Raw genomic sequence first — 15,946 nt, forward strand, 5'->3', positions numbered from 1 at the left:
AACAATTCATTAGAAGTTGCTAAACAGGTTCATTTCTGGGACTGTAGATGGAACTGGCAGATGGTACCTAAACAAAGATGCAGTTGCATTGGCAGATCTCATAAGCAAAATGGCTGAACAGAATTTCTGGAAACTAATTATAGAATCATAGAGTTGGAAGAGACTACAAGGACTATCCAGTCCAAACCCCTGCCATGCAGGAATACACAGTCAAAGCACCCCTGACAGATGGATATCCAGTCTCTGTTGAAAAACCTCCAAAGAAGGAGACTCCATCACACTTTGAGGCAGTGTCTTCCATTGTCAGTCAGCTCTTACCATCAGGAAGTTCTTCCTAATGTTTAAGTAGAATCTCTTTTCCTGTAGTTTGAATCCATTGCTTCATGCCCTAGCCTGTAGAGTAGAAGAAAACAAGTTTGCCCTATCCTCAATATGACATCCCTTCAAATATTTAACTATGGCTATCATATCACCCTTTAATCTTCTCTTCTGCAGGCTAAACATACACAGCTCCCTAAGCTAACCCTGATAGCCTATGGTTTCAGACTGTCTCCTCTGGACACATTCCAGTTATTTTTTTATAAGTGAAGCTATAAAAATAGGGAGGGGGGGAGAGTATGCATTTGGTTTTGTGAGTTTTTTCCAAAAATGTGAAAGGCTTATTTCTATAGAAGGTGACTATTGCTAAGATTCTACACTCTCATAATTACACACTAGTTGTAGCATCTTTTTGCTGAATATGAATGCTGTGTGATTGACTGCACAACAAATATTATTAATATTGATTTGTATTAGCATTAATAACCATGAATCTTATTTATTCATGAAAATACCACCCATTCATGAGATGTCAAAGTGGCATACATGTAAAGTGAGTGAGACCAATCAAAACAATGTAAAACAATAAATTTAAGCACACTAAAAAATAAAAATAATTTAATCACACTAAAAACACATTTAACAAATTAAAACAGGTATTGAAAACTTTCACTTAGTCCAAACTCTTACCTCATGTTTGTGTAGTGTAAATCTACTCATGTAGTTAAGATACACTATGTTACCCTTATGTTGAGTACTGGAATTGTGCAACTAAATGTGTATTTGCAAACATTGTTGCTTGTTGCCCTCTTATGATATAGGGATGTTTATTTTATTCATTTAATTTATATGCCATCTTTCTCCCAGAAATGGACCCAAGGCAGCTCACAAACAATCACTGTCTCTACAATCCCGTTTTTAAAGTCGTACATTGAAGTCAGTGAAGAATAGTTATTCACCATTCAAATTTATGCAACCACATATGCAACAGTTACACCTACAGAACTCCATTTAAACAACTGTGAGATGAATAATGAAATTACACTGTGCTCACAAATTCATACTGACATGACTGAGGGAACTCTGTGTTGCTGTCACTGCGTGCCTTCAATTCATTTATGACTTATCTTGACCCAAAGGAGAAACTATCATGAGGTTTTCTTGGCAGGATTTCTGAAACTGAGAGAGTGAAACTTGCCCAAGGCCACCCAGTGGATTTCCATGGATGAGCAGGGTTTTGAACCCAGGTCTCTAGTGTCATAATCCAACACTCAAGACCATGCTAGGTCTCAAGGGAATTTACATGCACATAAAACTCCAACAGAATTCCAGCTAGGATTTATATTCTAGAAATGGCAAGTCCAGATCCACTCATTCTAAATCCCGAATACTGATGTCGGAGATGCAAATCTGCGCATGTTTCTTTGTCACATGCAAGAACAAATAATTTCAAACCTTTTCTTCCTTCTAGGCAAGACTATGAGATTATTTTCAGCACATTTTTACCTTGCTTTCATTCTGGAACTTTCCCCTAACATAAATACATTTGCATAAAATACCTTTTATTATTTGATGCCAAGAAGAATGTTCTTGCTGAGGCACTAACTTTTGTAGAAAAAACAAAAGGTGTGTGTTTTGTACAAAGGAATTTTTTACTCAAAAAGGGCCCAAAATAGATATTTTATTCTCACAGGCTTTTAGAAATGAAGATTTTTAAGGAAAGGTTTCTAAGCCAATGTGATCCTCAGACTCACATCAAGCTAAAGGTGTGAAAGGTTGCATAGTGAGAAATTGGGAATTAGAAGGGGTGATACTTATCAGTCTGGAAGAGAGAGTTCCATGGAAGATGGAGAGTGGCTCAGACATAGAAGATTTTCACACCAGCGCTTACAGTGGGGTAAGCACTGGTAAAACACCGGTAAAACATCAGGGAAGCACATGTGTGCAAAAGCCTGATGCGCTTCTGAAACGTCAGGGAATCATCCCCTCACCTCTAGTGTCCTTGAATTGTTCGTCGAGTAGCAATTTCCTATGAACACAAAGTTTCAGATGGAATCATAGAATCATAGAATTGTAGAGTTGGAAGAGACCGCAAGGGCCATCCAGTCCAACCCCCCTGCCATGCAGGAAATCACAATCAAAGCATCCCCGACAGATGGCCATCCAGCCTCTGTTTGAAGACCTCTAAGGAAGGAGACTCCACTACACTTCGAGGGAGTTTGTTCCACTGTCAAACAGCCCTTACTCTCAGGAAGTTCCTCCTAATGTTGAGGTGAAATCTCTTTTCCTGGAGCTTGCATCCATTGCTCTGGGTCCTAGTCTCTGGAGCAGCAGAAAACAAGCTTGCTCCCTCATCAATATGACATCCCTTCAAATAGTTAAACAGGACTATCATATCACCTCTTAACCTTCTCTTCTCCAGGCTAAACATCCCCAGCTCCTTAAGTCGTTCTTCATAGGACATGGTTTCCAGACCCTTCACCATTTTAGTCACCCTCCTTTGGACAAGCTCCAGTTTCTCAATGTCCTTTCTGAATTGTGGTGCCCAGAACTGGACACAATATTCCAGGTGGGGCCTGACCAGAGCAGAATACAGTGGCACTATTACTTCTCTTGATCTAGACACTATACTTTTATTGATGCAGCCTAAAATCGCATTGGTCTTGTTAGCTGTTGCATCGCACTGTTGACTCATGTTCAACTTATGGTTTACTTGGTCTCCTCTTTCACACGTAGTTTCATTCAGCCAGGTGTCCCCCATCCTATATCTGTGCTTTTCATTTTTCCGCCCTAAGTGCAATACCTTACATTTCTCCCTGTTGAAGTTCATTTTGTTAGCTTTCGCCCAGTTTTTTAGTCTGTTCAGGTCATTTTAAATCTTGATCCTGTCCTCTGAAATTGCTGCTCTGCAAACAATTCTAGGATGCTGGAGGTGAGGGGGTCATTTCCTGATGTTTCAAAAGTGCATCAGGCCTTCACAGACATGTGCTTCCCTGATGTTTTACCAGCCTTTTGCCAGCACTTTCTCCATGGTAAGCGCTGGTGTGAAAATCTTCTACGTCTATGCAAATTGCAGAACTCTGGTCTATGTGACAGAGCCTTGGTCTGTAGCAGTGAATTGGCCATGTGTGGGGCAGATATTTATATCCTATTCTGTGCCTTCAACAGGTACGTCATTCCCACATGGTGTAACAAAAGACTTTATGGTCTTCCCATGGGATTGAATGACTGATGGCTTTAACTTTGGGATGACAAAACATTGATTGGATTTGAGACAATCCCTGGATAGTCAGATAGGAAGGAGTGAATAGTGATGCAGCTGGAGCTGGGGAGAAGATATGGCCTTTACTTTACTACTTTGTGACAGTACCCTCTCAGTCCTGTTTGTGACAAGACATGCAAAGAGCCTGGGGGAGGTTGGAAAGATCAGCAAACCCAATTAAGCTTTATTTGGTACCATCTAGATTTTCCACATGTCTTAAGGCCAACATGCTTTTCCCATGTGAAACTTCCTAGTGTTTAAAGGTAATTGTGACCTCTTAAAAACACGTTTTACTTTAGATATCAAAATATGAAAATATTAAACCCCTTATTCAGCACAAGAGGAGGATAGGGTATACTAACAGCATTACTGGAGCATTTCTTGACTAGGTCCTCTTATTCCCACCTGGTGACTCTCAAAGCTTAACTCTGTCCTAAGAGAAAAGATGGGATCAAAGAGTGAGCAATGTTGTCACTGAGGTTCACAATTATCTGGTGAGGAATGTGGTTAAAGTGTGGTCATCATGTCTACACACTGAGCCTCATTTTCTTGCAAAGTTCAAAATGAAATAGGAAATGTGATTCTGCAAATGGGCAAGTAGTAGTCAACTTGACCTGGCCACTTGATCCCTGCATATGGAAAATAATGTTCGACGAGGAGGAATCCTTTTAACTGCACAGCAAAATGAGCCACACACCACCTGAAAGTGTTTCTCTGCATTTCCCCCAGACTATTTTTGTCCTCGTCCTGAACTCTGTGAGCAACTCCAGCTGAGCTGTACCAAAGCTCCTCTGAGGAAACTGTAAAGAGAATATAATAAGCTGCATCTTCATGCATGTACCAAGATCTGGAAGAGATCTATCAGGGTTGAGCTCTTTTCCCATCTACTGGGAAAACTTTTGAATATTGAGCCCATTCCAAAATAGGAAGGCACAGCAGGAAAGAAAGATGAAGGGGCATGGAGTAGGAAGCCCAACAGTGCAAGTCAGAAGGAAGAGGAGAAGCCCTTAGAAGGAGAAGAGTTTAGTCTTGTAAGCTTTGTGGAGGTCTTTCTAACAGCTTTGTAGAGGTCTTGGCCCAGTAAGGTGCTTTCATTGCCTGAGAACTGAAGAATCCTCTAGACATTCCATCTCTATCTGTTACATAGCCCATGTTAATTTACATGGGAAATAGGTAAAATGGGGACCTCTATCAGCCCTCTTTTGGCTCTCTTCACTGTCCACTCCCCCCCTGAATTATGGTTCTCCAAATGGCCAGTGTGTCCTTTAAGATGGTGCTATTAAAAGTGGTGTTTTGTGGAGTGGTGCTGGTCTACAAGTCTGCTGGTCTGTGATGAGTTTATAGAAAAGAAACATTTGTAGTCATTGAGCAAAAATATGGTGCCAGTCACCCACATCAGATAGCTGAGGAATCATGGCTCTAAGGAGTTTGGCTGGTTATTTTACACCATGTTCCTCACTTCTCATAGCTGTTTCAGGCCCAGGAGTTTTTTTGCCCAAAGCTGAAAGTAGTAGAAAGTTACTTCTCATTCTGACTGCCTAACATTCCCCAGGGAACAGAAATGAAGCAAAATGACAAACTGTGCTCCCTAAAGGGTGTTATTAGATGTTTAGGTCCAACACTACCCACAAAAACATTTTTGGAGGGATTGAAGGAGAGTTGGAGGAGTCTGGAGGCTTGTTCACAGTAGACAATTATAGTGCCACATTCTATTGTTACTGCCATTGCAGCAGCCCACAGAATGCTGGGATTTGCAGTGAGGGAAGAGCTTGTAGAATTTTTAGCCAGCATGTTCTGATAGCTCACAAAATGAGAAGCTTTGGGATTCCATTGGATGGAACCATGGAAGTTAAAGTAGAATTGAAATGCTATAATGGTATAGTATGAATGGACCCTGGGTGTGTGGTTTACCAAAAAGGGTCAGTCATATTCCCTCAAGTACTAGAAGCAGCAGCAGCCCAAAGTTGTCTGAAAGTTGCCACTCCTATGTATTTATTTAGAGAGTTTATACCTTTCCCATCAATATAGCGAAGTCAAAATAGTAAAGACTTGGCATAATTACTGAAGAACATAAAAGAAGGAAATGTAAAGGCAGACATACTACTGAACATTAAGAAAACAAAAATAATAACCAGATATTATTTACGTAACTTTGAAGTAGATGATGAAGATATTGAAATAGTTCAAGATTTTTCCATCATTAATCAATCATTAATTAGACTGGAGACTGCAATCAAGAAGTCAGAAGACTAGAACTTGAAAGGGCAGCTATAAAGGAACTAAACAAGATTCAGAAGTGTCAAGATATATAATTGAATCCTAAAGTTTGGGTTGCCCATGCCATTGTATTTCCACGCTGTCATACCTCTAATTTCTCTGTGTGAATTTTCCCTAGAAGCCAAGATGACTAAAATGAGACTATTGTACTTTTTGAGACTATTGTACGTCAGTCATATCATGAAAAGAGATGACTCATTAGGAAAGGCAATAATGCTTGGTAAGATAGAAGGCAGTAGGAAAAGAGAAAGACTGCATTACAGATGGAAATACTCAAGCAAGGAAGCCACAGTCCTGAGTTGGCTATTGATGATAGGGTGACTTGGAGGTCTCTCATTCATACAGTCATCATAAGTTGAAGTCATCTTGATGGCTGTTAAGAACAACAACAACCATCTGTATAAATTTAAATTATGTTTATACAGTCTTGGGTTTTTCCCAGTACGGGAGGCTGAGTGTACTTGAAAGGATTATGACTGAAGACTGAGATAGAGAGACAAGCTACATTGGTTGCCCAAGAATGCTGTTGCTTCCTGAAAGATTTGATGGAGAAACAATGCCCCATCCAACTTTGCATCTTTGTTGGGATGCTGCTGCAACTCAGAACCCAAGTTCATGACATCTCCACATATTTTCACTGCTTTTGCTGCCACTACTGATTTTGAAGGAGAATGGGGGAATTTATTTACGGTGCCAGAATGATTTGGAGAGGGGGAGACAGATGGAAGCAAGAATGGGAGGTGGAGTGAGCTTGCTCACTACAGCTCCAGAAGACAGGATAGGACTCAAACAAATGGATCCGAATGACAAGAAAGTAGATTCTGGTTAAACATTAGGAAATAGTTCATGATGGAAAGAGCTCTTTGATAGTGGCACCAGCAACCTCAGAAGATGGCAAATTCTTCTTCATTGGAGGTGTGTCAATAGACATTTCTCAGTAATGTGTTAGCTATGGCTTCTTGCACTTGCAGGAGATTGGACTAAATATCTTTTGGTCTTCATTACAACCCTACAATTTTATGATTCTCTGCATAATTACAAAGCTATATCTTCATGTGCACGAGAGTGGAAAGTTTCTGTGAGACTTCCCAGCACTACTGAGATGGCATTCCGATCCCAAGAGGCAACCTTGAGAATCAGTTGACAAGGCTGTGTATTCCAAGCCACTGGTCAGACCATGAAGTGGCTGATATAGAGCATACTCCCTTAATACTGGCTGGCTGACACTGGGTCCTCATTTATATGTGGCCAAGAAGCTTGTTTGAACTGAGTCCTTGGTAGAAAAGAAGAGGAACGATTGGCTTCTTTGAAATTCTCTGATTAAACGAGATTAAACATAGGACGAACATTTTTTTCCTCCTCCTTGATCCTTGTTTCAGTTTCTATTTGATTTTGGCAGATTGTAGCTTACTTTTCAGAAAATTCATTTAAGAACAGCCTTCTATCCAGAACAAATAATATTGGAACTTGGGTTTGCTTTCAGACACATACAGTTTACTCCCATGGATATATGCCTGTTGCAGTGTTCCAGTAGGGTAGGGTAATGGTAATTGCTTCTGGGAAAAGAAGTGATCATATCTCCATTTGTGTGTTTCTCTTAGTGAAGAAAACATCAGTCTGGTGAAATCATCAGTGAGATGTTTATCTAGCTCAGAGTTGTCTCTTCTGATTACAGACCAAGGAAGGACTTGAGTTCTTCTCATGCAAGTTGCTAGAAATATTGTCTAGCGTAGACTTGGGACATCCTATATATACAATATGGGTGCTACTACTAAGAACTGGCTTCTCCAAATGATATAGTATAGAAGTGCTTCAAAGGGTTCAAAGTAGTTCACAGAGAACACCCAAAAGAGGCTGACCAAGGTGGCAAATGGGGTTAAAATAGTGTCTAATGAGGAACAGATGAAACACTACAGTAGGTTTAGCCTGGGGATCAAGTGGATACATGATAGCAGTCTTGACATATCTGGAACTGGCATGCAGATGGAGAAAATCTGTTCTCTAGAGTAGAACTAATTCTGAAATTACAATGAAGCAGATTTTGGCAAAGCATTAGGAGAAAATTCCTAAAACTATGAGCTGTACCACAGTGGCACAGTTTCAACAACCTTGAGGGATAAAAGACTCTCCTTCGCTAAAGGTATTTAAACAGAGGCTGGAGAGCCATCTGTCGAAGATGAGGAAGATGGAGTTGTAAGATTTCTGCAGTGATTAGGGGACTGGATTTCACTTATTTATTAAAATACTTATATCCTGCCCAGTATCACAGAATCTCAGGACAGCGTGTGTGTGTGTGTGTGTGTGTGTGTGTGTGTGTGTGAGAGAGAGAGAGAGAGAGAGAGAGAGAGCAAGAGAGATAGTGAGAGAAAGATCTGCTTTTCATTGCAAACAAAGTTCAGCTTTCCCAAGTCAGTAAGCTGTGGAAGCAAGATGTATCCAGTGTCAAAACAGCCCACAGTCAAGAAAACCATAAATCAGTATCAGATTTCCAGAGAGTCATGGCAATCGAGTCTTTAAGTAATCCATCCAATCACTTCATCTCTGCTAAACCTTATCAGTGGGACCAGGAGGGCCTAGGAGGGAATCTGAAAGGACAGGGAGGGAGGGTGCCAAATCATCTCCACTCCTCTGAATCATCTCCATTCCTTCACTGTAGGCTGCATCAATAGAAGTATAGTGTCTAGACCAAGGGAAGCCATAGTGCCACTCTATTCTGCTCTGGTCAGGCCCCGCCTAGAATATTGTGTCCAATTCTGGGCACCACAATTTAAAAAGGATGTTGAGAAACTGGAGTGTGTCCAAAGAAGGGAGACTAAAATGGTGAAGGGTCTGGAAACCATGCCCTATGAGGAACAATTTAGGGAGTTGGGGTTGTTTAGCCTGGAGAAGAGAAGATTAAGAGGTGATATGATAACCCTGTTTAAATATCTGAAGGATGTCATACTGAGGAGGGAACAAGCTTGCTTTCTGCTGCTCCAGAGAATAGGACCCGGAACAATGGATGCAAGTTACAGGAAAAGAGACTCCACCACAACATTAGGAGGAACTTCCTGACAAGTAAGGGCTGTTCAATAGTGCAACACGCTCCCTCGGAGTGTAGTGGAATCTCCTTCCTTGGAGGTCTTTAAGCAGAGAGGCCATCTATTGGGGATGCTTTGATTGAGATTTCCTGCATGGCAGAATGGGGTTGGACTGGATGGCCCTTGTGATCTCTTCTAACTCTATGATTCTATGATTCTACAGTTGACAGGGCATTCACCACTCCTGTCACCGACAGGCAGCACAGCCAGAGGGCCACCAGTGCAAGTAAGAAACTAATGAGGGGAGGACATGAGAGGATGAAGGACAAGCTGGAAGGACAAAAGGATGGTTGGACTGGTGGAATTAAAGGACCAGAGTGAAAACAGGAAAAAAGGCAGGCTTGTTTCTATCCTCCCTGAGGCAGGTGTTGATGCAAGGGAGGAACAAACACTCACTGGTCTTCAAGCAGCCCAGTCCAACAAAGGAAAAAAGAGGGAAAATAAGGAGAGAGGGACTTGAGGGGTTGGATAGGGGAACCAACTGAGCAAAGAACAGTGAGATGAATGAAACAGAGTGACAAACAGCTGCTGGACAGCAACAGTATTGGTGGGCGACACTGGTGTTGAGGGAACACCAGTGGCATGATAGCTAACCAGACAAACAAAAGTGAATTTCCTTGCAAGTCCCTCCCACCAAGAAAACCCTGTGATGAGACTAATTCAATTTTCTCATTGTCTAGGATGTATTCTTGTAGATCTTCTGTGGTCATTTTTGTTTGGGGTTTTTTTATGTTCAGCATTAATCCTTTGGCACTCTCTTCCTTGACCTTTTTCAGTAAAGCTCCAGGTTTTTGTTTGTTTTTGCTAGTAGTATTGGGTCTGTATTCCTTTATTTATAACTTGCCTTTCCCCTAAAGTGGAGACTCAAGGCAGCTTACTAAACACAAAGAAATATGAGCAAAAACACATTTAGACAAAAAGAGAAAAAATATTTAACACAGAATTAAACTATTTACATTGGACTTTCTACAGAGTTTTTAATCCATAAATTGAAATTGACATGATGTCAGTTAACAACAACAACAAAGTATGAGGGCCACAGAAAATTCATTACTCGAAGTTAAATATCTAAACATAGTTTTCCACAGCCCCACCAAATCAACATTAGCTTAACTTCTAAAACACTAAAGAAAAGGTGAATTGAGAGAAAGTGAAAATGATAAACAGCTATACAGAATATTGTTGCTGTAGTCTCTTGATTGGAAAGGCAAAAACAGATTGGTGTTCAATAAATCTAGAACTTTCGTGAATATATTCCTTTTTTCTAACATTAGTAGCAGAGAGAATGGGCAAGTTTCTGAAATCACAGAAGAGATAGGACAGGAAAAAAATTGTGGCCAAGTTCTCACACACAAATGACAAGGCTCTTCCACAATGTACTGTTTGCTTTTGCTGCAGAAATGGACAGAGTCCAATAAAGACAGTCCAATAAAGACAGTAAGACACATCACAAAATGCCCACCAAAAATAAGAAACTCTAGAGAATTTTTTTTATGAAAGCCATTTTTTAAAAGGCAGCTTTCCACTGTTCTTTCAAGCTTCTATTCCCTTCCTCTAGCTGTCAGAGTAATAATGGGAACAGCACACTTTCAATGGACAACCTTTAAAGCATTTTTTCAAAAAACTTCTGACCCTGATTTTGAATAGTTAAAGTATTTCTGTAAAGGGTCCTCCTGGTTTTTTGTGGGTTTTTTGGGCTATGTGGCCATGTTCTAGAAAAGTTTCTTTCAGACGTTTCACCAGCGTTGGAGAAATGTCAGGAAGAAACTCTTCTAGAACATGGCCACATAGCCCGAAAAACCCATAAAAAACTATGAAAACCTTTGACTTCACATTGTCCCCCTGGTGTTGTGGTTTGAACATTGCCTGTACCAATTAAATTGAACCTATTGGTGGATAGGTGGCATATATGTGCTTAGGAGACCAACAGGGAAGGTTTATACCTCCCAGTACTATGAGATTTTTTAATAGCCACAGTATATGATTAAATCATTTTGATAAGAGACACAAATAATCTGAATTGGTCTAGCAGATTCTTTTGTACTTACTATGAATATTTTTTATATATATAAAAAAGAATACATATATTCCATCTTTTGATTAAATAATAATCAAGACACAGGCTGACCAGATGTCATAAGGGAGGGCAAGGCATCACAAAATGTAGGACATTCAAGAAAACTCTAAGACATTGCCAAAGAAAAGATAAAAGCATTCATAGGTATATAAATTCTTATTTCTTAGCCATGCTTAAATGGAGGACATTTTGGAATTCCTCCTTGACAGAAGGCTGAAATGTAGGACATGTCCTGGAAAAGGAGGAAGTCTGGTCATCCTGTCAAGAAAGCACACACCAAATCATAAATTCAGGCTAAACTGGTGAAAAATAGTAATTTGATACTACCTTTATTGCCACGGATCTATTCCATAGCATCCTGGGATTTGTCATTTGGTGAAGTACTTAGAATTCTCCACTAGAGAGTGCTACGAAACTCTCTTGAACTACAATGGAGAATTCTGACTCACCTGTAAATTACAAATCTCAGCATTCTGGGTTTAATATTTTTATTTAATTTTTCTTATATAACATATGAATCAAATTGTTCCAAGCACAAATTAACTGATTATATCATTTTACATTCCTTTTTACATTGATAGTCTTTTTGCTAAATCATTTTATTATCATATATAATAAAACCTTTTTTTCCTCACAAAATCATAGAATCATCAAGTTGGATGAAACCACAAGGACCATCAAGTCCAACCCTCTGCCATGCAGGAAATCACAATCAAAACACCCCTGACATATGGCCATCCAGCCTCTGTTTACAGACCTCCAAAAGAGGAGACTCTGCCACTTTCTGAGGGAGTGTGTTCCATTGTCAAACAGCTCTTACTGTCAAGATGTTCCTCCTGATGTTGAGATGCAATCTCTTCCTGTAGCTTGCATCCATTGTTCTATGTTCTGTTCTCTGGAGCAGCAGAAAACAAGCTTCATCCATCCTCAATGTGACATCCCTTCAAATACTTAAGCAGGGCTATCATATCACCCCTTAACTGTCTCGTCTCCAGGCTAAACACACTCAGCTCCCTAAGTTTCTCCTCATAAGAAATGGTTTCTAGACCCTTCACTATTTTGGTTGCCCTCCTCTGAACACACTTCAATTTGTTAACATCCTTTTTGAATTGTGGTGCCCAGAACTTGACACATTATTCCAGGTGAGGCCTGACCAAAGCAGAATACAGTGGGACTATTACTTCATTTGATCTAGACGCTATACTTCTATTGATGCAGACTAAAATCTCATTGGCATTTTTAGCTGCCGCATCACACTGTTGACTCATGTTCAATTTGTGGTCTACTTGGACTCCCAGATCCCTTTCGCACATAGTTTCATTCAGCCAGGTGTCACCCATCATATATCTATGCATTTCATTTTTTTCAACCTAAGTGCAGTATCTTACATTTCTCCCTGTTGATGTTTATTTATTTATTTGGCCCAGGTTTCTAATCTAATAAGGTCATTTTGAATTTTGATCCTGTCCTCTAGGATATTAGCCACTCCTCCTAATTTGGTGTCATCTGCAAATTTGAGAAGCATGCCTTCTATTCCTTCATCCAAGTCATTGATAAAGATGTTGAATAACACTGGACCCAGGACAGAGCCCACTGGTCACTTCTTTCCAGGATGAAGAGGAGCCATTGCTGAGCACCCTTTGGGTTCGGCCAGTCAACCAATTACAAATCCATGTTGCAGTTGCCTTGTCTAGCCCACATTTTACAAGGTTGTTTGCAAGAATGTCATGGGGAATCTTGTCAGAGGCTTTACTGAAATAGAGATATGCTGTGTCCACAGCATCCCCTTTGTCTACCAAGCTGGTACAGTGGGCCCTCAGTATCCACAGGGGATCTGTTTCAGATCCCCCTGCAGATGCTAAAATCTGTCGATGCCCATGTTCCATTGGCCTGAATGGTGGCATGGCCATGTGGCAGCCCTACCACTGGGGACAATGGCATTTGCCACCTCGGCCACCCAACACCTGTCTTGCAAGTCCCTCACTTCCTCTGGATTCTTGCTGGCTCTGCATTCGGTCCTCGCCAGCAGGTGCAGTGTGGTTGTATGTGTTTGTTTGCATGGAACACCTCCCTGGCCTTGTGGAGGAAGACCCCAAAGAGACTGGCACCTGAGGAAGGGAAGGGAAGAGGGTGAGGAGGAGGAGGAAGCCTCCCTCCAAGCCTGCGAAAAAGTGAGCGAGTGCTGCCCCCTTCCTCCTTGGGGTCTCTTTCTTGCCTCTGCCCGAGAGGGGTTGATAAAGATAGAGAAATATTCTTCCTGGCGTGCCTGGCGCTCTGCCGTGCACTATAAACAGCCGCCCTGTAGTTGGAGGCTCCAGAGAACACTCAGCCCAGGAGCCAGGCGGGGCCCAGGGGGAAGGGAAGGGAAAGAAGGGGCACACCTTCCTTCCCTTTGTCTCGGTGCAGTGTCTCCTCTTCCCACTGCCGCCTCTTCCTCCTCCTCCTCTGCTGCCCCCCCCCCCACGGGCTTGCCTTCCGCTGATACAGACTCTATCCTCTATGAAACACTTCATATGTAGAAGTCCATCTAGGAATCTTCGTGTATAGATCTTTTTTTGTATTTTGTCCAAGTTTTGTACAATGCTTTTCTTACCAGGTGTTTATTAAATTATTTGTTTGTTTTTGATTTGTCATAGCACAGATAGGCATGCCATTCCTCCTGCATATTGTCACTTTCTAGAGCTAATAGTCTTTTGTTTTCTAATGTGATCAACTCTTTTAGACAAGTAAATACACTTGCCTTATAGTATATTTGTAGGTTTGGGATGCCCAGCCCTCCTTTTTCCTTGCAATCTTGAATTACTGATGTTTTAATCCTTGGCTTTTTTTCCCTTGCCATACTTTGCAAGGTTGTTCACTCATTATAATGGGCATTGTCTGGAACAAAAATACCATTTTGAGTAAAATATGTATTTGTATAGAAGTGATTCTTCCTAGGAGAAGATAAAGGTGTTGTGGTTTTGGTGTTGGACTAGAATCCGTGCTGTGGAAACACATTGAATGAGCTTGGGCAAGTCATACTTTCTCAGTCTCAGAGCAAGGCAAAGAGAACACCCTCTAAACAAATCTTGCCAAGAAAACCCTTTGATATGTTTACCTTAGGTTCGTCATAACTCCATAGGGAAGATACTTTCATGGCCAAAACTTAGACCCTAAAAAAGCCAGGAGTCCTCATTTCCCTGGCTGATGGAAGAGCCCCTGCAGTTCCATACCAACTGCTAGTTGGAATTTCTGCTTTCTTAGAGTGACCAGGGGATATAGATTCCCATAAGTCAGAGTCAACTTGAAGACACAGAATAACAATAACAGAATTTACCACTACAGTTGTCCAATATTAATTTTTAAAGAATTTTCCCAATATCCACACTTCTCCCTTTTGTGAACACACAGAAACAAATATATTTTCACCAGGAAACCTGCACTGTCCAGTCTGATTTAAGCACAGATGTTCAGTATTGTTTTCTTGGCAAGACTGTTCAGAGGGGGTTTGCTCTTTCCTTCCTTTGAGGCTGACAGAGTATGAATTGCCCAAGGTCACCCAGTGGGTTTCCATGGCTGAGCGGGGATTAGAGCCTTGATCTCCAGAGTCATGGTCCATTGCTCAAACCACTACACTCCACCTCTCTGTTTTTATCTCTGGAGAGAGAAAAAAAAGCAATAGTAACCCTAAGGTAGAGGTTTTCGGAATTAATGATACAGAAAAAAGAAAGCCAGGATGAAGCCAAAGGGTTCTATCTATATATAATCCAGACTTAGGGGAGAGGGATGGAAAAACAGAAAACCTGTAGAAAAAATCTGTTCTCAGTGCTAAAAGTCTCCAAGGTTTGAACAAGGCAATTATTATCATGGCCTTATAGCTTCATCCCAGAGTCTGATGTAGAGAGTGGAAATAAAGAAAACAGAAATGTTCTTACATTCACAAATTCACCCTAATTGAGCAAGGGAGATGCTTGTGCTGAAGTAGCTGATGTGGAGGCAGATGATCATCTGTATCACATGAAAAGAAGTGGCAGCTGATTTTGGATGATGGTGGGGTTGCCTCTCCTTTCCAACTTAGTAGCTGTTATGATCAAGTTCTTTGGAGACAGAATGGCTTCCTGTTCAGAAGAGGACTGTGACTCCAATGCCAGTAGGCTGGTGAATCCATTCTAGGTTTTATGTCTATACTTCAAAGGAGCATTTTTGCATATGAAATCCAGCACCTTTGGACAGCTGTCCAAAGTGCTGAATTCTATATGCAAAAATGTTTCCAGGATCTTGGATAGCTCTTTGAAAGTTCAGTCCTTGCTGAGGTTCGTTCCATCCTCCCAAACTGATGCTTGTTCTTTCTTTTGTTTTTGCCTTGTGATATTGCATAGGTCCTAAAGAGTGCTTTAACATCTGTCATTATGATATCTGCCTTTGCACAAAACATCCCACCTCAGGAGAGGGGCAGATTTAAAACAGTGGTTGTGTTTTACTTCTGTGTACTATACCAACACATAAGCTAGTTTTTCCCCATCCTTATCTTGTAAGTAGAAACATTATTTTGAAGATCTATGATTCCATCAATATGGGTATTTTTCCCCTAATGGAGACTGCAGTTATTTCATGATGGCTGTCCTTTGGGTAATGGATCCAGATGTTTTTGTCCCAAAACCAAATAGAAAGACCACCCAAACATGTGAAAGTGTGCAAAAATAGCCCACCATTCCCCAACATGGACCCCAGAAATCTGTGCTATTCCCAAATACTTTCATTTGCTGCTACAGTCCTTCATGCAGTGGCAACAGAAAGTGAGACTAAAATGGAGATATTTGTGCTTGCTTTCAGTGAGGAGAGGTGGAGTTTGGGGGAGAAAATTGACATTGTCTCCACTTCTGTTGCCCACCCCCGGTGCAGCTGAATAATGTTTCTCTCACTGAATAATGTGCTCGGTTAGGGACTTCCGGG

The sequence above is a fragment of the Sceloporus occidentalis genome, unplaced genomic scaffold (assembly GCF_023333645.1).
Source record: "Sceloporus occidentalis isolate IW3139 unplaced genomic scaffold, rSceOcc1.0.p SCAF_2, whole genome shotgun sequence".
NCBI lineage: Eukaryota > Metazoa > Chordata > Lepidosauria > Squamata > Phrynosomatidae > Sceloporus > Sceloporus occidentalis.